The following is a 24,021-nucleotide window of genomic DNA, read 5'->3' on the forward strand; positions in this document are numbered from 1 at the left end:
CATGTCCATGGATCCTTCATATATGTTCTTTGACTAAACCCTTCAACTTCTTTCAATCAGTCCCCACTTCCCTCCTCCCCTTTTACAGCTATCGGTCTATTCCATATTTATGCCTCTGGTTATATTTTGCTCATTAGTTTATTTTGTTCATTAGATTCCTCTCATAAGTGAGATCATATGGTATTTGTCTTTCACCAATTGGCTTATTTTTTTAGCAAAATAGTCCCCAGTTCCATCCATGCTGTTACAAAAGGTAGGAATTCCTTCTTTTTTTCCTGTGTACTATTCCATTGTGTAAATGTATCACAGTATTTTAATCCACTCTTCTCCTAATGGGCACTTAGATGGTTTCCAAATCTTGGCTGTTGTAAATAACACTGCTATGAGCATAAGGGTGCATAAGTTCCTTTGAATTGGTATTACAGGATTCTTAGAGTATATTTCCGGCAGTGGAATCACTAGATCAAAAGGAAGTTCCATTTTTAATTTTTTGAGGACACTCCATACTGTTTTCCAAAGTGGCTGCACCAGTCTGCATTCCCACCAACAGTGCACCAGGGTTTCCTTTTCTCCACATCCTCACCAGCACTTGTTTGTTGATTTATTAATGATAGCTAGTTTGACAGTTGTGAGGTGATAACTCATTATGGTTTTAATTTGTATGTCTTTGATGACTAGTGATGTTGAGCATCTTTCCATATGTCTATGAGCCATCTGTATGATCTCTTTGGAGAAGTGTCTATTCGAGTCCTTTACCCATTTTTTAAATTGGGTTGTTTGTCTTCCTGGAATAGAGTATTATTGGTTCTTCATATATTTTGAAGATTAAACCCTTGTCCGATGTATCATTGGCAAATATGTTCTCCCATAGAGTTGGTTCTTTTATCATTTCAATAATGGTTTCTTTAGCCGTGCAGAAGATTTTTGTTTTATGTAGTACCATTTGTTTATTTTTTCCTTTATTTCCCTTACCTTAGGAGATATTATCAGCAAAAATATTGCTACATGACATATCTCAAATTTTATTGCCTACATTTTCTGCTTGGACTGTTGTGGTATCATGACTTATATTTAAGACTTTTATCCATTTTGAGTTCATTCTGGTGTATGGTGTAAGTTGGTGGTCTAGTTTCGTTTTTTACATGTACCAGTTCAAATTTCTGTTTAACTGAGCAAACAATATTAAATAATATTAGTCATTTTTCTCAATGATGCTGAAAAACTTATATATTGTGGTTGGTAATATAAATTTGTTCAAATTTTCTGAAAATAAATTACAATATATCCAAGGAGCCTTAAAAATGTATAATTTGAACAGTTAATGCTGCATGGTGAAATTTACTCTGAGAACACTATATGACAAAAGTACTCATCACAACATTTTTAGTATTAGAAAATAGCATAACTTAAATATTACAAATAGGATACTTAGGTTAGTATAATACATTTCAGAGTGTTATTCAAATACTAAAGTTATCTTAAAATGATATCATACTACATAGAATTGCTTATGATATAATATTTTATTTTTTAAAATGTGAAATTAAATACAAACAGTAACAACGTAAAAAAGGCCAAAATAAATTTTCTTTGGAATAAAGCTCCATAACCTTCTCATGCCCCTTGGACTTAGGGCCCTCACTTCCAGTGAAGCAACACTGGTCTCTAGAGGAGGACCCCATTTGTATATAATAAACTTTTACCTTCCACAATGGTTTATCCTTCATCACTTAATAAAGAAACTGTCCATTGGGGTCTCCCTGTGAATCTAGCAGCCTGGTGAGTTTGCTGATCTTCTGTTGTGTATCTAATCTACCATGTTCACCTCTCTAAGTCTTCTACTCCCTTCCTACAACTACTAAGTACTTTCAGGTTTTCCACCTCATTTCAATAGGAAAATGTCATCTCCAAAATGACTTTTGCAGCTATCCCATAAATGAATTAAGACAGGTTCATTAAGATATCCATGGCAGCATGTTAAATACTATGTCACAAAGAAGCATCTAATAATAATAATCAGTTTATCTAATGTTTTGTTCTGGACCTCCTGTGTCAATACTTTCACTCATTTTTTTTTTCATACCCTCCCTATTCCTGCTGGTACATATTACCAAGGACCTATGAATAATTTGGTAAATACACCATGTAGGAACATACTTTCCTACTTAACTAATGTTGAGAACTGATTCTAGTTATTGGTCTAGAAATAATAAAGAAGATGGGGGTAGGGCCTTGAAGAAAATGTGCAGTATTTCTTGAGGCATCTGCTTTTTGTGAGCTCTTTGTATGACTTACAGGCTGTATCACTTTTAAGATTCAGGTGATTCTGGGTATACAAGATTCTCAGAAGCACTCCCCAAATACCTTTATCTTAGGTCTCAAGATCCCTTTCCTTTTCTATTAGACTTGATTTTACTATAAAAACCATGCTGGGACTGTAAATTGAGTATCCTTGTTAACATTACCAACATATTGCTCAAACCTGGTACATGATTTCATTGTAGTCTGTTTTCTAGGTTGCAGGGTGAAGGTCTCTTTAAACCTTGCCATGAGGCCGTCTACCATTCACAGTGTCATTCTGAGATGAGTGTTGGATGAGACATTATTTTTATTGATTATTATTGCAATTAACAGAAGTCAATCAACTCTGTGTTCCTTATAATGACCATTTGTCACTTTGTTGGCCAAGTGCTGATATATTCGCTTTACCTGCATCTCACTGTATTTCAGCATAGATAAGATAGTAACCGAGACACAAGAGTTATCACCATTCCTATCGCCACCATGGTAAGTCACTTGCTGCCCTCCTCTCAATGAGCAATTCAACTCCAGAATTTTTATCATAAGGGTCTACTTTCTAGGCACTAATATAAACACTGTCTTTTTTGGATTTCCTCAACAGCAGGTGTTAAAACAGGATTTTGTTCCCTGCAGTTCAGTTAGGAAGTACCATAAGAGTCATGGTGATGTAACAAAGAAGTCAGGAAAAGAATGATGTCAGAATAAGGAGTTTACAGCTATTGGATAGTAGGCAGTCCCACGAGAGACCCCTTAAGAGACTAAATTGAACATATCTCAGGTTCACTTCATGAAAGTCAAGGCAGCTGATATGTTTATCTAGTAACTCTCATCTCTCATTTGGGGACATTAAGTCTCTGAAACTTCTCACTGCTTCCATAGCCAGAGAATACTCTGGGATAGAAAAATGTAGAAAGTCATTAGCTTTGAATGAGATTAACTAAAAGGAAATGGGTGGAGCACTAATAAGGTCTACTAGAGCCACAAAGCTAATCATCAATTAAGAAAATTTACAGTCAACTCATATTTATAGCACTCTGGAGTGCTTCACAATATTTGACAATGTAAGAGTTGCTTAGCTGATAGACTAAAGGTATTTGACATAGTCCTAGGAATCCCTGCAATATCTCTCTTCAGAATATGAACAGCCTAAAGCATAAGAGTAAATGAGTAATAGTAAGAAGGCATTCAAATTGACGCTTTGAATCACAAAGTATGAGGACGGGCTCTTGTTTAAAGATTATAGAATCACTGAATAATGGCAGAGCTAAAAAGAGAGAAAGACTTAGGTAAATTTTCATAGCAAAAAAGAATGAGTGAAAGTAGAGAAAATGAAGCATTTTAATATACTTTTTAATACATATGTCTATACTGTTTTCATGTATATTTATGCATGTGTTAAACATAAAACTGTATATGCATTCATAATGCGCATCTCCATTATAAAATCATTATATGCATTTTTCACTTTTTATAAAAATTAATTTTGTGTGTTTTTTATGAAGTCCAAAACGTCTTATTTAAGACTCAGCTCAAACATGCTGATCTCAACTTTCTTTCTGAAGATTTATGATCTAAAGGCAATTGGACAAATAAGTAGATGGATGGCTAGATAGATAGATACAAAGAATGGACATTTTACAATTATACGTTATTAAAATATAAAAAGATCTTATGGCAATTCAGAGGGTGGTGCAATTACATGAATTTTAGCTGAGGGTTAAAAGAACAATTAGAATCAGGCAGGCAGAGATGGGAAAAATTGGGGAAGAGTTACAGACTAGACACTTCATGTAAAGAAAATAGCTTAAGCAATGAGTTCAAAGAATATACTAGCTAAAATATAGCAAGCAGTTTTATATTTCAAAATAGGTTGCCTAAGAATTATTTTCCAGGTTGTAGCTGAAATATGTGCTGTCGCCCAATGCCTACCTCTGCTGTTTTTATGAGACACAGATTAGATAACAGATAATGTGTATAATTGTACATAATTACAGTAAAGGTTAGTGCTGATAAAATGGCCACAAGGGGTTTTAAAATAACAAAGGGCTAAGTTGTGCTTCCTTGCGGCTTCTGCCTGATATACCTAGTTAGCATTGGAGGGTAAAAAACAAAAATCAGAAGCAAAGTGCTGTCCATTGTTGCTTGTTGTCCCCTTCTGGCTGATTTTCCTTTTGACCTTTTGGGGTTCATACTGTTCCTAGGCTTCATTTGCACACCCTTTTCTGCTCTCTCCCTGGCATAGCACTCAGTGTTTCTACAGCAGATTAATGACAGCTAATAATATCTGATATATCTGGACATTGCCACATAATGAGTTGCAGTCCCACTGGGTCCCAGAAGTGTCACCACTAACAAATTCACCAGACCTGCACATAATTAGCATGTAAAGGGAGTGATCACACAGTAAATCTGTAGGGGAAGATGAATAGCCCGGGAGAGAAAATATAAAGAGAAGAAAAAAAAAACCCTCTTTATCATGCCTTACTAAATATATGTTTCTTGGCAAGAATATTTTCTTGGTAACAAACTGTGGACAGGTTACCTTTACAGTAACATTATTCCTTCCATGGCTGATAGGCAGAATTTCATTATGTCACTGCTAATGTTTCAATATTTCTGCAAAATGTCACCATATGTAAATTAAGAGAGGTTAGGGTTTCCCTTGCAGCTTTTTTTTTAAAGATCCATAGGCCCCTTTTCATGTGGTCTTAGTGCTCACTTGCATACTCTTTGACAGGCTGGAATTTAGTGAAGAAACATACAGAAACTTTTTCTTCACCTTACCAAGACTAAACAAAATGGCATATATATATTCATAGCCATTGTCCTAAAAGCTACAAATGTAATGCATAGTAGGAAGGGGAAAGAGCAGGAATCCAGAAATCTACAGTGTATCGATTATAATTATCAAATTGGAGATGTGTTTCTCACATGAAAATGAGCATTTAAATCCACATGGTAATTTTAGGATTTGTTTTATACAACCAGAATAAAAATAGAAATGTTTCTGATCACCTTTGGCATAGTTGAAGGGCTTTGCCCTCATTCTTCGACTCCAGCACACAAGCCCATGTTAGAGTAAACCATGCTACTTGATGATAACATAAATATGGCTATGGTATCAGACCTGTCAAAGGAGACACTTCTGAATTTTTGGTCACCGTTTTCTTACAAGAATATTGTTAGGATACCAAGTCAGAAAGCCACGGTAGTAGTACCTTGATGTTTATTTAAAGCTACAAAAACAGAATTCCTGTACTATGCCCCAGAGTGAAGGGCCCATGGAGGCACTTCCTTCCCTTTTATCTTGGATTTGGGGTGTGTGGTGGTGTCAGCCCCCATATGTATCTCACGATGCTTCCAGCAGCCGTTGGGATGAAGGAAGGGAATCATTTATCAAACTGCCATTCTGGAAAGACAGTCCCAAGTGCCCAGGACAACATAGTAGGCAATCAGTATTTGTAATCTCATAATTACCCTACAAGGTGATGAATAAGAACCCTGAAGGCAGAAGAGCCTTTTTTGATCATCATCTATACCTTCAACAGGCAATGTCAATTGCATACATGACTTCAATTATCCTTATACCTGCTGATTCCCAAATGTATGCTTTAAATTCATTCCTTTCTCCCATTCTCAAGACCCATTTAACCAATGGTCTATTGGACATCTACTCTTCTCTTGAATGTCTCAAAGGCTTCTCAACCTTAACAAGTTTAAGTTAAACATGTGTCAGCAAGCACGGTCCCAAGCCCAACCCTGCTCCTCTTATATTGAAAAATGTGATAGTACCTCAAAGGTATCATTCTCTCTCTCACCCTTGTATTTAATCAGTGACAATTTTTTAAAAATTCCATCCATATCCATCTCCTTTTCTTAAGTTATTTATTTTATTACCCTTTATTTATCTACTGGATTATAGAAGCTGTGCAGAATAGGTCCCTACATCAAGTCTTATTTTTATTCATCATTTTTTTCCACTTGTTATCAGAATGAGCTTTTGAAACCCAAACACAGCCAGGTTATTTCTTTACTATAAACTTCAATGGCTTCCCATTGCCAAAATAATTAAACTAAAATTTCTTAAAATAGCACACACAAATCTCCTTTTTGGGGCTCTGGCTACCTGCCTCATCAACTTTATTATTTGTTGTAGTTATTAGAATTTCAGAATCTCAGGTAATACTTCATTCCCACTGCATCAGAATCTGAATTTTTAGAACCTCCCTGCATAATTTCAATTTGTATTTAAAGTCTGAGAAGCATTGATACAGTGAACTGGTTCTCAAACTTGGCTGCACATTGAAATTACATGGGGAGCTTTAAAAGTAATGATGTTTATATCTTACTTTTGGAGATCCTAATTTAATGATTTTTTTAAGATATGACACCAAAAACATAATTACCAAGGGAAAAATTACAATATAGAACTTCATAAAAATTAAAAATTTTTGCTCTTTGAAGGACACTATTGCCTCCAGAATACAACAAGAATGCCAGCCTGTTAAATCAAGCATGCCGTTGTCTGGGGACAGCCAACCAACCTGGAGTCTGCACGATCCTTCCCCATGTGGGAAGGCCACCCTCCCCTCCACACCCCCACTCTTATTAGGGATTTCTGGACCCAAGGGTACGTAGGACGATGACCATGTCCAGCTTGAAGCAGCTAGAGGAGCTCGAGACCTTCGCCCATTGTCCTTTATAAGATTATAAAGGGTCTTAAGTCTGAGAGGGAGGGATTGTTATTTTTTATTGTTAAAATAATTAATTAATTATTTATTTATTTTAAAAAAAGAAGAATATATGAAAGGGTGAGGAAGGAGAGCTTGTATGTACAACCCATGGGCATGAACTTGGGGGGGGATTATTGGGGGAGGGGGGTGCTGGGCAGAGGGGAGCAAAGGGGAAAAAATTGGAACTATTGTAACACTATAATAAATAAAATATACTTAAAAAAAAAAAGACACTATTAAGAGAATAAAGACAAGTCATGGGCTAGTTGTAATGCAGGAGTCCCAAACCAGGGAGCTGCTTAAATGTTCACGATACCCACCCCCCCAAAAAAAACCACCCAGAGGACTAGCAGATATGGACATGCATTTTATTACTCATATTATAGGGGAGTGCACCACAAGCGGAGGACCTTCAGTCTGACGCTTGTTATAAGAGGTCCCGGACAAAGGAAGGAACTGTCCTGCATGTGACTCTAAACTACATTATCTCAGTGTGTACATGAAGAAGGAAAAGGTCAAGAAGCAGTCACAGGACAAGAAAGATAAGGAGGGAGTTACAATCCATTCCCCTCAAAATACATATTTCTTCTGGCCAGGGGACCCCTGGCCAGCCCTCCTCATAGGTGGTGGGAAAGCCATATATTGGCCACACACTGGGAGAAAATATTTGTATATCATATATCTGACATAGAAGTTGGATCCAGAATATGTAAAGCTACAAAACTCAAAAATGAGAAGATAATCTAATTTTAATATATGGACAAAAGAGCTAAACAGACACTTCACCAAAGTTGACAAATGAATGGCCAATAAGAACATAAAAAGATGATCAACATCATTAATCACTAGGGAAATAAAATTTAAACCATAATAAAATATAACTACATTTATATTAGAATGGCTACAATTAAAAAAGATGGACTTCATTAGCTGTTGGCAAGGATGTGTGAATACTGGAACTCTCATCCACTGCTAGTGGGAATGGAAAATGGTATAATCACTGTAGCAGTTTGTCAGCTTCTTAACATGTAAAGTGTACATTTTCCCTATGACTTAGCCATTCTACTTCTTGATATATATTAAAGACAAAAATAAATAAATATATGCATACAAAGACTTGGAAAGGGAACCATAGCAGTATTATTTATAATAACTCAAACTTAGTAAAAATAAAATGTCCATCAAATGAATAAACAGTTGTGTTGTAGTTGGAACAGTACTTGGCACTAAAAAGAAGAGAACAAATAGTACAGGCAATATCATTGATGTATTTTAGATGGAGGCCTAGATAGACACGCTGGGTTTCCCTCCACAACTAAGAAGGAATACAACTTCCTCAAAACTAGAGACAATCAGAAGTTCCAGAAAATCAACCTGCATGGAAGTCCAACAAAGATATGAAGAAGAAATACTCATCCAGACAGTTAGAAGGGGTGGAGAGAACATGGTGTAATGGTGGAGGCAGAGGCGGCAGCAGCAGGCTGGTGGAAAGCACAGTCACACGTTTTAAAAACTGGGGAGGACACATGGGGAGCATTCCCAGCTCCTGACCACACTGCACAGCTCACAGTCTCAGCACCAGGGAAAATCAAGCCTCATTGCTTCTGACTGTGCAAACCAGTGGGGGTTGGGGTAGAGGAAGAAATTGCTAGTCTTTTAGCAGAATATGCTTGTTTAAAGGGCCCCACAATCCTAGAACATATGCAGACCCACCCACTCTGGGAAAAAGACCAGGGCAACAGCTAGAGAAGCACCAGTCCCTTATGGCAGTGGGAGAAGTGCCTGGAAAAGAGGTGAGTGCTGAGTGGGCAGCATTGTTCCCTCTCAGATCCCTCCCCCACATACAGTTCCACAGCATGGTGAAATGGGTTGCCCTGTACTGATGAATACCTAAGGATCCACCCCTACAATGTAACAGGAGTGACAGCTCTACCTAAGATACAAAGGCAAACAAACACAGAAGCCTCTCAAGATGAGGAGACACAGAAGTATGGCCCAAAAGGGGGAACGAATCAAGGTTCCAGTGAGATCACTAAGCGATGAGGAGATAGCCAACCTAACAGATACAGAATTCAAAACACTGGTGATAAAGATGCTCACAGGCTTGACAGATACACTTGAGTATGGCAGATGCAGAAGGGAAGAAGTGAAGGCTATGTTAAGTGAAACAAAGGAAAATCCACACAAAACCAATGGTGAAGGGAAGAAAACTGGGGTTCAAATCAATGGTTTTGAACATAAGGAAGAAAAAAACAGTCAACCAGTACAGAATAAAGAAATGAGAATTGAAAAAAATGAGGAGAGGCTTAGGAACCTCTGGGACAACTTTAAACGTGCCAATATCCGAATCATAGGGGTGCCAGAAGGAGAAGAGGAAGAGCAAGAAATTGAAAGCTTATGTGAAAAAATAATGAAGGAAAACTTCCCAAATATGGTGAAGGAAATAGACATACAAATCCACGAAGCACAGAGAGTTCCAAACAAGCTAGACACAAGGAAGACTACACCAAGACACAATACTTAAAATGCCAAATGTGAAAGATAAAGAGAGAATCTTAAAAATAGCAAGAGAAAAGCAGAGAGTTACCTACAAAGAGATGACTATAAGACTCTCAGCTGACTTCTCAAAAGAAACTTTACATGCAAGAAGGATCTGGCAAGAAGTATTCAAAGTGATGGAAAGCAAGGACCTACAACCAAGATTACTCTATCCAGAAAGCTATCATTTAGAATGGAAGGACAGATGAAATGCTTCCAAGACAAGGTAAATCTAAAAGAGTTCATTATCACTAAGTCATTATTATATGAAATGTTAAAGGGACTTATTTAAGAGAAAGAAGATCAAAACTATGAACACTAAAATGACAACAAACTCAAAACTACCAACAACTGAATCTAAAATATATAAACAAAATCAAACTAAGCAAACCAGAATAGAAACAGAATCATAGGTATCGGAATCATTTAGAGCAGCGGTTCTCAACCTGTGGGTCGTGACCCCTTTGGGGGTCAAACGACCCTTTCACAGTGGTTGCCTCAGATGATCAGAAAACACGTATACAATTACATATTGTTTTTGTGATTAATCACTGTACTTTAATTATGTTCAATTTGTAACAATGAAAATACTTTCTGCATATCAGATATTTACATTACGATTCATAACAGTAGCAAGATTACAGTTATGAAGTAGCAACAAAAATAACTTTATGGTTGGGGGTCACCACAACATGAAGAACTGTATTAAAAGATTGTGGAATTAGGAGGGTTGAGAACTACTGATTTATAGGGTTTTCAGCTGGGAGGGGGAAGGGAGAGAAATAGGGAAATGGTGCAGGAATTAAGCATAACTGGTTGGTACAAGATGCACAGGGAGAAGTTAAGAATAATATAAAAAAGGGTGAAGCCAAGAAAATTATATGCATGACCCATGGACATGAACTAAGAGGGGTGGGATTGCTGGGGGAAGAGAGGTACTGGGAAGAGAGGAACAAAGGGGGAAAAACTGGGGCTACAACATAATCAATAAAATATACTTAAAATATATCACTGATATATTTTAAAATAATTATGTAAAATGAATTAAGGCAGAACAAGAAAGAGCATTGTATTGCATTATTTTATGTAAAACTCAGAAAAAAGAAAACTAATTTGTAGTGACATAAAGCACATCAGTGGTTGCTTGGGATGAGAGAATGGGAAGACTGAGAGGAAGTGCTTTCACTGGGATCCAATGAAACTTTTGGTGGTGTTGATACGCTAAACAGTATATGAGAATGGTTTTTACTAATATGCACATGCCAAAAGTTAACAACTTATCCACTCTAAATATATGAAATGTACTATAATCAATTATATGTCAATAAAGCTGTTTAAAAAAATCACAATGCCCATGCTAGACCAATTAAATAAACTTTGTTTTTTCTTTAAGTATACTTTATGTTCTAGTAATACAAATATACTAAATTACTTTCTCTCACTCTATTATATGAGGTATGTCCAGAAAACATCCAACCATAATGAGAATGTTAATATTATGAGAATGGTTTGGGCAACATCAATGTAACCTGGCAGCCAAGGAGAGTTGATTGGAATGCACATGAGTAAACAATGATAACTTCACTGTACTAGACAGTAGGAACTGTAGATACTGATGAATGAGCATGTGTACTGTGTGGCCATTGCTTTCAAAATGACTGATAAGGTAAATAAAACAAACAACCTGCATCAAATTTTGCATTAAGCTTGAACATTTCTCTGCAGAGACTATTCAGATGATTCAGAAGGCATCAACTAAGGGCAACTGGTGATTGGCAGCTTCATCATGACAATGCATCTGCTCATGCATCATGTCTAGTGCAGAACTTTTTGGTAAAACATCAAATCACTCAGGTGACTCAGTCCCACCTACACCCTATATTTTTGGTGTTCTGAGACTTCCAGCTTTTCCCAAAACTGAAGTCACCTTTGAAAGGGAAGAGATTTCAGACAGGCAAGGAGATACAGGAAAATACGATGGAGCATCTGATGGCAACTGGGAGAAATATGTGAGGTACCAAGGTGTCTACTTTGAAAGGGACTGAGGCATCATTGTCCTATGTACAATGTTTCTTGTATCGTCTTCAATAAATCCCTCTATTTTTCTTTATTTATTATTTTTATTTTTATTATTGTTTTCAATTATAGTTGTCCGATTTTCCCCCCATTGATCCCCCACCCACCCAGTCCACCCCTTCTCCTACAGTCATATCCTACCCCATTGTCCATGTTCATGAGTCACTTATACATGTTCTTCGACTAGGCCCTTCCCTTACCTATCCCCCTTCTCTCCCTTTCCCCATCCCCCCGATAACTGTTAGTCTGTTCCTTGTTCAATTTTGTTCATTTGGTTTTGCTGTTCACTAGTCTCCTGTATTAGGTGATATCATATGGTATTTTTCTTTCATTGCCTGTCTTATTTCACTAAGCATAATTCTCTCTAGTTCCATCCATGTTGTTGCAAATGGCAGAAGTTCCTTCTTTATTTCTGCAGCATAGTACTCCATTGTGTAAATGTACCACAGATTTTTAACCCACTCATCTACAGATGGGCATTTAGACTGTTTCCAGCACTTAGCTGTTGTAAAGAGCACTGCTATGAACATAGGGGTGCGTAAGTTCTTTTGAATTGGGGTTTCAGGATTCTTCAGGAATAATCCTAGCAGTGGAATTGCTCGTTCAAAAGGCAGTTCCATTTTTAGTTTTTTGAGGTAATTCCATACTGTTTTCCATAGTGGCTGCACCAGTCTGCATTCCCAGCAACAGTGCAGTAGGGTTCCTGTTTCTCCACATCCTCTCCAGTGCAAGTTGTTTGTTGATTTGCTGATGATGGCCACTCTGACAGGTGTAAACTGTTCTCTTTGTGGTTTTTATTTGCACCTCTGAGGTTAGTGATATTGAGCATTCTTTCATGTGTCTATGGACCTTCTGTGTATCTTCCTTGGAGAAGTGTTTGTTCAGGTCTTTTGCCCATTTTTTAATTGAGCTGTCTGTCTTCTTGGTGTTGAGATGTGTAAGTTCTTCATATATTTTGGAGATCAATCCCTTGTCTGAGGTATCACTGGCAAATATGTTTTCCCATATGGTGAGTTTCCTTTTCATCTTGCTAATATTTTCTTTTGCTGAGCAGAAATTTTTTAGTTTGATATAGTCCAATTTGTTTATTTTTTTTCCCTTATTTCCCTTGCCTTAGGAGATGTATCCATGAAAATATTGCTACATGGGGTATCTGAAATTTTCCTAACTATGTTTTCCTCTAGGACTTATATGGTGTCACGGCTTACATTTAAGTCTTTGATCCATCTTGAGTTTATTCTCGTGTGTGGTGTAAGGTGGTGGTCTAGTTTCATTTTTTTACCCGTCCCTGTCCAGTTCTCACATCACCATTTGTTAAAGAGGCTCTTCTCACTCCATTTTATGCTCCTCCCCCCTTTGTCAAATATAGTTGACCATATAGGCCTGGACTTTTTTCTGGGCTCTCTCTTCTGTTCCAATGATCCACATGTCTATTCTTATGTCAGTACCAGACTGTTTTGATCACAATGGCTTTGTAGTATTGTTTGATGTCTGGTATTGTGATTCCTCCTGCTGTGTTCTTCTGCCTCAAGATTGCTTTGGCTATTCAGGGCCTTTTTTGATTCCACATAAATTCTTGAAGTATTTTTCTAGGTCTGTGAAATATGTCATTGGTATTTTAATAGGGATTGCATTGAATCTGTAAATTGCTTTGGGTAATATGGACATTTTAATGATGTTGATTCTTCCCATCCATGAACATAGTATTTGCTTCCATTTATTTGTATCTTCCTTAATTTTCTTCTTCAGTGTTACGTAGTTTTCCAAGTACAGGTCTTTTATCTCTTAGGTTAAGTTTATTCCTAGGTACTTTATTTTTCTTGTTGCTATAGTAAATGGTATTTTTTCTTTGTTTGTTTCCATCTCTGATATTTTATTGTTGGTGTACAGAAATGCCTTAGATTTCTTTATATTTAGTTTGTATCCTGCTATTTTGCCAAATTCACTTATTATGTTGAGTAGTTTTTTAGTGGGGTCTATAGCGTTTTCTATGTATACTATCGTGTCATCTGCAAATAATGATAGTTTTACTTCCTCCTTACAAATTTGGGTGCCTTTTATTTCTTTTTCTTGTCTGATTGTTGTGGCCAGAACTTCCAACACTATGTTGAATGTGAGTGTGGATAGTGGATATCCTTGTCTTGTTCCTGATCTTAGGGGGAATGCTTTCAGTTTTTGTCCATTAAGTATGATGTTGGCTTCGGGTTTCTCATATATAGCCTTAATTATGTTGAGGTATCCTCCCTCTGTTCCCATTTTGCTGAGTGTTTTCATCATAAATGGGTGTTGTACTTTATCAAATGCTTTTTCTGCATCTATTGATATGATCATGTGATTTTTGTCTTTCATTTTGTTTAGATAATGTATTATATTTATTGATTTGCGAATATTAAACCATCCTTGCATCCCTTGGGATGAATCCCACTTGATCGTGGTGTATGATCTTTTTAATGTGTTGCTGGATCCGGTTTGCCAATATTTTGTTGAGGATTTTAGCATCTATGTTCTTCAGTGATATTGGCCTGTAGTTTTCTTTCTTTGTTGTGTCTTGACCTGGTTTTGGAATTAGGGTAATACTGGTTTTGTAGAAATTGTTTGGGACTTTTCCCTTTTCTTGGACTTTTTGGAATAGTTTGAGAAGGGTAGGAGTTAGTTCTTCCCTAAATGTTTTGTAAAATTTGCCTGTGAAGCCATCCAGTCTAGGGCTTTTATGTACCAGGAGATTTTTGATTACTGTTTCAATTTTATTCTTTGTTATTGTTCTGTTCAGACTTACTGATTCTTCTTGATTCAGTTTTGGAAGATTATATGTTTCCTGAAATTTGCCCATTTCATCTAGGTTGTCAAATTTCTTGCCATACAGCTGTTTGTAGTAATTTTTTACAATCCTTTGTATTTCTGTGATATCAGTTGTGATTTCTCCTCTTTCCTTTCTGATTTTATTTGGATACTCTCTCTTTTTTTCTCGATGAGCCTGGCTAAAGGCTTGTCAATTTTGTTTATTTTTTCAAAGAACCAGCTCTTACTTTTGTTGATCTTTTGAATTGTTTGTTTAGCCCCTATGGCATTTAATTCTGCTCTGATCTTCATGATTTCCTTCCTTCTACTCGCCCCGGGCTTTGTTTGTTGTTGTTGTAGTTCTTGTAGCTCTTGGGTTAGATTTTTTATTTGAGATTCTTCTGTCCTTTTCAGGTAGGCCTATATTGCTATGAACTTTCTTCTCAGGACTGCTTTTGCTGTGTCCCATAGGTTTTGGGATGTTGTGTGTTCATTATCATTAGTTTCCAGAAATTTCTTGATTTCTTCTTTGATGTCATTATTAACCCATTCATTATTTAATAGCATGTTATTCATCCACCATGAGTTTGGATGTCTTTGATTTTTTTTCTTTGAGTTTGATTTCTAGTTTCAAGGCATTGTGATCTTAGAAGATACTTGATATAATTTCAGTTTTCTTGAATTGTTTGAGGCTTGTTTTGTGTCCTATTATGTGGTCTATCTTTGAAAATGTCCCATGTGCACTTGAAAAGAGTGTATATTTTGTTTCTTTGGGGTGAAAAGTTCTATATATATCAGTTAAGTTCATGTGGCTTAGTGTGTTGTTCAATGCCTGTATATCCTTGGTGTTTCTTTGCTTTGAAAATCTGTCTATTGTTGATAATGAGGTGTTAAAGTCCCCTACTATGAGTGTGTTGTTTTTGATATCCTTCCTGTAGTCTTCTAGTGTTTTCCTTATATATTTGGGTGCTCCTATGCTGGGTGCATATATGTTTACCAGGGTTACATCTTCTTGATGGATTGTTCCCTTAAGTATTATGAAATGACCTTCTTTGTCTCTTTTTATGGCCTTTGCTGTGAAATTCGTTTTGTCTGATGTAAGTATTGCTTACCCAGCATTTTTTTTCATGTCCATTTCTTTGGAATATTTTTTCCATCCCTTCATTTTCAGTCTGTGTAAATCTTTTGTTTTGAGGTGTGTCTCTTGTAGACAGCATATATGTAGGTCATGTTTTCATGTCCATTCTGCTACCCTAGTCTTTTAATTTGAGCATTTAATCTATTTACATTTAAGATTATTATTGACAGGTATTTATTCATTTCCCTTTGTACCTGTGCTCCTCTCCCTCTCTCTTTTTCTTCTTTTTCTTAAAGCATTCCCTTTAGCATCTCTTGCAATGCTGTTTTGGTGGAACTGTATTCTTTTAGTCTTCCTTTGTCTGAGAAACTCCTTATTTCACCTCCATTTTGAATGAGAGCCTCGCTGGGTAGAGTAGTCTTGGTTGTAAGCCTTTGTTTTTCAATGCTTGAAATATTTTTTTGCCATTCCCTTCTGGCTTGTAGTGTTTCTATTGAGAAATCAGTTGATAGCATTATTAGATCTCCCTTGTATGTTATTTGCTGTTTTTCTCTTGCTGTTTTTAGGATTCTCACTTTGTCTTTGAATGTTGCCATTTTAATTATGATGTGCCTTGGAGTGGGCCTTTTGGGGTTCATCTTCATTGGGACTGTCTGTGCTTCCTGAACGTGCATGTCTTTTTCTCTCATCAGGTTAGGAAAATTTTCTGTCATTACATTTTCAATCAGGTTTTCTATCCCTTGCTCCTCCCCCTCCTCTACTTGTATCCCTATGATTCTAATGTTGTTTAGTCTCATGTTGTCCTGCAGTTCTCTTAAACCCTCTTCATTCTTTTTAAATCTTTTTCATTTTGTTATATTGTCTGGGAATATTTTTCTACATTGTCTTCCAACTCACAGATCCAATCCTCTGCTTCATTTAGCCTTCTTTTGATTGATTCTACTGTGCTCTTCTGTTCAGAAATTGTATTCTTCATTTCTTTTTGGTTCTTATTAATAGTTTTTATGTCCTTTTTAATGCTGGTGTAGTTCTCCATAAGTCCCTTGTAGCTTCCCTGCAATTCTTTGTAGTTTCCTTGGAGTTCCTCATAATTTCCCTGGAGTTTGTCATAGTTTTCTTTGAGATTGTCAAGTTCATTGAGCTTCTTTATAACCATTATTTTGAATTCAATGTCTGATAGTTGACTTAAGTCTCTTCCATCTATCTCCCTTTCTGGGGATTCCTCTTTTCCTTTCACTGGGACATTATTTCTGTGTCTTTCCATTTTGGATTCTTCTTGTTTGTTTTTGTTCATTAGATTTGTCTGCTTTGATTTCCTGCCTTCGTGGTTTGAGATTTTTTATAGAAGACCTGGGGGATTCAGTGGTGCAGTCTCTTTGATCTCCTGAGTCTGACACTCTTGGGATGCCCTTTATGCCGTTTGTTTAAGCTGTCTGGTTGTATTTCAGTTACTCTTTGGTGGATCCTTCCCTCTGGCTAGTTGATTGAGAGTAACTCTGCTCACCTTGTCTTGAGTTCTTTTGTGGAGATGCTGTTAAAATACAAACACACAACCCAGGCAAGAAACCCACACCCTCAAAAATATCCCCCCACCTGCAATCCCACTATTGGCAGCGAATGAGCCAGTATTAGTATAAATGTAGAGAGGTTAAGACTATTATACTATAGAAGAAACAGATAAGAGTTGTTTTAAATGAAAGAAAGATGATATTTGAGAGGGAAGATGACAGAATAATAATAGTAGCGAGTAGGGTCAAGGCTATGTGAGACAGTAAGTAATATTTACATTGTATGTTGAAAAAGGGAGGAAATAATGCAGAATGAAGTGAGAAAGTGGAACTGTATAGTATTGGGTTTATATAGCAGTTATATGTTATATGTTTAGTGTGAGAGGAAGGTTAGATGAAACAGAAAAACAAAAATTAAAGAAGGATAGGAGGGAGAGAAGGTAGGAAACATTAAAGAAAGAGTTTTTTTAAAAAGGGGAAAAAAAGAAAGAGGTTTTATTCAGTTCAACCTTTGGGCACAGTCTTCTTTTTTTGGATCTGCCCCTGGTCAAAATTCCATGGGTTTCAATTCTTTTCTGGCTGGCTGGTTGTGAGGAGATCCGGCTTGATTCTGGGGTTGGTAGTCTCTCACCTATGGGCCTGCCGCTGCTCTGCTCTGAGCCGCACTTAGTTGAATTCCCTCCCCACTGGTCCTGCGGCACCCTCAGCCCTCCTTGGGCTTGTCTAGCATTGCTGTTCTGCTGGTGGGCCAGTGCGTGCATGTCAATAGTCCCTGCCCAGCCTCAGGTCCTGTCTCTGTTCCTCAAAAAAAAGTCTCTGTGTTGCCTTCACACTGTAGCACCAGCTCACGTCCCTGCCTGTATGCCTGCATGCTCTGCCTGCATGCCGCCTGCACACCACTGGCACGCTGCCTGCGCGTGCCACCTGTCCGCCTGGGGTCCTTACCAAGTCTGCAGTTCTGTCACAGCTTTCCTGTATGGGCCCCTCTCCATGGCTCAGTTTTGACCCTTTGTTTGGTAGAACCCTGACATGAGCGCCCAGAGCACAGAGCTGTCAGCCCAGGGTTGCCAACCAAGGGAGTCCCCACCAGACTCATTTCATACAGTTTCTCACAGTCTGGGCTGTTCACTGTCTTCCCACACCTCCAGCTGTTTCAGCCAAACCTTCTCGCTGACTCCCTCTGGGACTTTCCTGCCCTTGGCAAGGAGAAGCCTCCAAGCAGATTCTGGCTAATGAGCCAGTCAGCAGCTGCCCCTTTCAGGTGTGGTGAGGCAGAGGAGCCAAGCTGGAAGGCCCAGCGACTCGGCCTGGTGACTCAGCCTGGAGAACGAGGCTGAACTTTCTGCCTTCCTTCACACCGCTCCCACACTCCCTTCCCTGTTCACGCTCATTCACTCCTTTCCATGTTTGCACTCCAAGTCCTTCCACGATGGGAACAAGCAGACAACACTGCTACCTACTCCACTGCCATCTTTCACACCCTCTCTATTTTTCATATTACATGGCTAGATACTTTCAAGACAGACTTTGTTATCTCCTTGAATGCCCATGCACCCTCCCCACACGAGTTCTTTCTAAAAAACTACCCATGTGAAGATTCATATCAGTGGTCACTCTATATATTTTTCTAACTACTTTTTGAGAAGCTTGAAGGGCTGCCTCTTATCTTTATACCCTCCTATAGTTATAATGCTTATGGCACTTCATTATAACCTTTATATATTTGCCTCCTTTATTAGATTGTGAGCTTCTTGTGGGAAGGAACTTGGCATGTTTATTGTGGCAATTAATATTTGTCAGGTGCTAAACATGTCAGCAACCAGAAATATGTGAATTACATTAGCTTGAACCACAGCACTGTAGGTAATAACAACTGAAACAAGGTTGATGGTTAGGTTTCAGGATATCATAGAGTCCCCTAAGTATTGACAAGCTTTAAGAAGGAATGTTTTTGTGTTTTCTAGAAAGCTTCTTGCCTCAAATCACCAAGTAATAATCATTTTTATCTCCAGTTCCCTACTGATTGCTCCTCTCACAATATATAAACATGAGAAGTGGCAGCCTTTATAGCAAAAATAATGCCCTATATCATGATGTCTAGCTCTTTCATTTTTCAAACAGAATGCTTTCCCCAGTTGTCTCTGCATATTTAAGTCTTAGATATCTTTTAGGGCACAAAGCAAAGTCTAACCTACTCAACATAGCCCCCTTACTGCCCATAATGATTTCTTCTTTCTCTTGATTCTTTGATATTTAAATGCAGATTTAAAGTATATAATCAGTAATACAGGACAGTAAATGATTTCTATCACAAGAAGATTATAAGCAGTTGTGGTCAGGAGATATTTATTAGTCCTCTATCAAACCATGACAGCACCAATTACAATACCCTGCACATGGCAATTTTGAGGAAATATAAAAACAATGGTTCCCTGAAAATGCATTCCTCTTTTAGTGTCACGTTAAAAAAAATATGATGCTTAAAATTTTTCAAAGGAAACCAAGACTTGAAAAATTCTGGGAAACAAGCAATTTATATCCTTACACTAAACAGTAAGGATGACAGATAGATATATAAACCATTTAGTAAAGATAACAATTGTAAGATAAAATTAGCCTTCTATTAGCCTGAGTTAAAAAAAAATTATCCATCATGTTCTTGCTGGTAAGGAAGAGATGCAAAAGAAGTTAATGAACTAGATTGGTTGTCAGTTCTTGAGATTATTTTAAATTATTTGGAAATTATCACCTACAACCTATTATTGTTATTATTTCATAATATTACTAGTTATAATTAATTGAATGCTTATTTGTGCCAAATATTATCATTACTTCTCCAAGATAGAAATCTGGGGTTAACTTGTCATCCTCCTCTACCTCATATCACCTTTCATTAATCCATTAAAAAGTCCTCTCAGTGTATTTGCTATTTCCAATATCCCCCAAGAATGTTCACCGCCCTCACCCGCATGTCTACACATCTGCTGCCCTAATCCAGGCTGCCTTTGGGATTCAGAGGACAGTCTGCCTAAGTGTGATTTTCACATATACCTTCACCACTCTTTGATCAGGTCTCAAAACAGCATATCAAGCAGTCATTTTCACCCCCACCCACCCAATCACAAATATGACTACACAGTCCCTACTTAACAGGGGGATGAAAGATGAAAATTGGGAAAATACCCAGCAGTTAGCATGAAGGTCATTATCTTCATCATGTTGTTGATGATGGCCTCAAGAAGGCTACGTTGCAGAGATCATTTGGAAGCAGCAAACAAAATTATAAATAAAAACTGAAAAGTGCACTTCATTTCAGCATGTAATGAATAAACATTATCATGGATATAATTATAGGTAATGTTCATGGAGCACAAACAATCAATCAAGGCTTACTTGAATTAACTTCTCAACAACCATATAAAGCAAGTGCTCTAATTAACCTTATTTTACATGTAATACCATTTTAGCTCTGATTTGATAAAGGACTTGTCCAAGGTCACATAGCTACTAAGAACTAAATTAGAACCCAGAAATGACACTCATTCCAGAGCCTCTATATATAGACCACAGATGCGTGGTTCTCAACCCCTCTTGATTCAGCATTTTATTTAATAATGGGTATTGTAATTTCTCCTTTACCATCCTGAAATAAAATTCATAGATAATATAAGCTGCCTAAAATTGTGATTTAAAAATCCAAAGCTCTAAAGGAGTATAAAAATAAAATGTTTAACATAAAAATAAAATTTAAAAATTGTACATTTTATTATGTAAATATTTGAACACAAAAATGCTGTAAGACATAACAAAAAGTCAGATGTTTATAGCTGAAATGCCATAAATGTGACAGCTTTAACTGTGAAACTACAGATGGGCTATATTGGTGACTGAGTGATGAAGAGTAGTATTGCAGTCAGTGATGTGATTTTCAAAAATAGTGAACAAATGGTAATTTTCAAAATGAAGCAAAGTGACATCTTTCTCCACTTATATGACACTTGTATTTCTAGAACATTTACTTTAGATTTAAATTAAGAAATTAAAACATCAACAATAGCAACAATTTTTTGTTCACATATTACCCAACTTAAGCTCTAGGTTCATATAAGAATTTCTGGCAAGACAAACTGAAGTCATGTGATACACAGACAATTCATTGTAGAACAAGACTGAACTACACAATGTAGTGATAACTAAGTCATCTGGCTTCTGACTCCTAAGTACTACATCACCCTTTCAATCACTGTGACAGCCCGCAATGTCCCTATAAATGTCCTAAATGTCTCAAGGGATGGTACTGCCCCACTGAGAACCACTGTGTTCCACAATAGTCACTTTCTTGTAAACTGGTGGAACATGTGCCTCCCTTGATAAGAAAGAATGAAATTTCTTACTTTCAACTTAGAATCTCAAGTTCATTAATCATACAAGCTCAGCACTGTATTATTTAAAACAATGAACATCTACTGTATAAATGGAACTAACTAGAGATTGATACTATAAAGAAAATATGTCTCCACTACACTTGTGTTCCGAGAAGCTTCTTTGGTACAGAATTGATAATGTCTGATAACCAAGAGATATATGAGCTAATAAACAGGGAAAGATATTTGAAACTTTTTGGATGTGTTATATTTTCAATTAAATATAGTTTTTGAATAAGTTAGTAATGTTGAAAGGTTAATTATTTGAGGATACTCTGTCATGCTTGACTGAACCAATATTACTTGGTGTTAGATCCACACAAAATTTCACTTAGCAAAGTCCTTCTTTCGCTGGTCACATCTCTACATTTTCTAGCCTGAAAAGCCATGTATCCATTGCTCTGAAAAGCAATGTTGTCTATTGTTTCTGCTTCATATTTATAAACACGTGTGTTCATGTATATATATATATACACATACATCCATGTATAACAATAATCTATTGTAAATAATTATGATGTTGGCATACAGGGAGGGAATGTTAAAAACTACAAAATGCCAAGAACTCTTTGTAATTGCTTCCATCAATCTTTACAACAGCCCTAAAACATGAGTAGTAGTGACTTCATTCTGCAGAGGAAGGAATGGATATTTAGAGAGAGTAGGTGGTTCCTCCCAGAAAGCAGGCAAACTGTAGTGTCAAGACAGGTATGGTTGATTTTAGAGCCTGTGCCCTTTCTTCTAGGCCATGTTGTTACAAATTTATTCAATAATGCTTAATTGGAGTTGGGATATTAACTCATCTCACTAAAAGCAATATTTTAAGAAACAGAACCATTACAGTGAACCTGAAAACCCATAAAAGCAAAGGGGCTTAGATGATGTCCAACTACCCACCCCCAACTGCTTGTAGGGCACCTCTGAAGAACCAGGAGGTTCCAAGAAAGATAATTTTAAAACCAGTAATCTACAGCCCAAAACAGAACCTAAGATGAATGGTATGAATTTGGAGTTCAAAAATGTAAGATACTCCCTTTTTAGAACTTTGAAAACTGTGGTTATAAAACTTTAGAAATATAAAAAATGAAGAAGACATTAGAGTTCCAAATTATACATACCCAATAATATGTATGTATGAAAAAATTAAACCTAAAGTGTTTAATAAGAACAGTAGCTTTATTGAGCATCTCCTATGTTCCAGATTCTGTTCATTCTTTAAAACTGACTTACATCTCACAAGAATGCTCAGAAGTTGGTGCTACTTTAATTTTGCAGATCCAGAATTGAGGCTTAATGTGGTTAATTATTTGATGAAGATTACACAACATAATAGAACAAGGGCATGAATCCAACTCTTACTCTAAAGCTGATACTTAAAATAGTTGAATTGTGGGCAATTCTCTTTCTCTGCACTTTTTTTTTGTTTTAAAGGTATTTATATTAATTTCTAATTTTAAATGATTTATAACTAATGCTATATGTTATATAAAATAAAAGAAACACTAAGTCCCATACCCGATTTATAAGTCAATTACTTTGTTTCTACATGAAACATAAAATAGAAGAATGTATGAGGTTTGTCCAGAAAGTATCCAGCCATGTGCTATGGAAAATAGAGACATTTATTGAAGAAGATGCAAAATAAAAGAAACACTGTACATAGGACAATGATAACTCAGTCCCTTTCAAAGTAGGCATGTTGGTACCTCACACAGTTCTCCCAGTTGCGATCAGCTGTCCCATTGTATATTCCTGAATCTCATCGACGGTCTGAAATCTCTTCCCTTTCAAAGGTGACTTCAGTTTTGGGAAAAGCCAGAACTCACAGGCCATCAAATCTGGGCTGTGGTGGGGCTGAGTCAACTGGGTGATTTGATGTTTCACCAAAACATCTGCATGAGACATGATGCATGAGCAGGCGCATTGTCGTGATGAAGCTGCCAATAACCCATTGCCCATAGCTGCAGCCTTCTGAATCATCCAAATAGTTTCCAGCTGGTTTCTGCAGCAGAATGTTCAGGTTTTATGCAAAATTTGATGCAGATACGTTGCTCTGCTAACTCAATCATTTTGAATGTGGTGGCCACACAGTACACACACTCACTCAGAGGCATCTACCACCCCCACTAATACAGTGAAGTCATCATTGTTCATACATGCACATTCCAGTCCACTCTCCTTGGCTACCAGGTTCCATCAATGTTGTGCAAACCATTCTCATTATATTTACAATGGCTGATCTTTTTTCCAAACAAACCTTGCATACTTGTCTATTAAATTTGTTTCATAGAGAAAATTTAGTTTCATTATTCTTCACAAAAAGTGTAACTGAAATCCAAATTTTTAGGTTGGCTAATAAAAAACCCAAATTTGTTTTACAAGTGTTAATTAATAAATGTTAAGTACTTAGAATATTGCCTGGCATATCATAAGTACTCACAGATATTAGCTATGACTGCTATTATAATTATGTAATGGGAACTCAATCTGTGGTTCATTCTTCTTGCAGAGGGTGACTTTTCTTAGTTGTTGCCTATTTCTTCTAATTTGAAGAATCCTTCTGTGTCCTAACTAAAACAATCATC

Source organism: Furipterus horrens, unplaced genomic scaffold (assembly GCF_987537825.1).
Source record: "Furipterus horrens unplaced genomic scaffold, mFurHor1.1.pri manual_scaffold_3, whole genome shotgun sequence".
In the NCBI taxonomy this organism is placed as follows: domain Eukaryota; kingdom Metazoa; phylum Chordata; class Mammalia; order Chiroptera; family Furipteridae; genus Furipterus; species Furipterus horrens.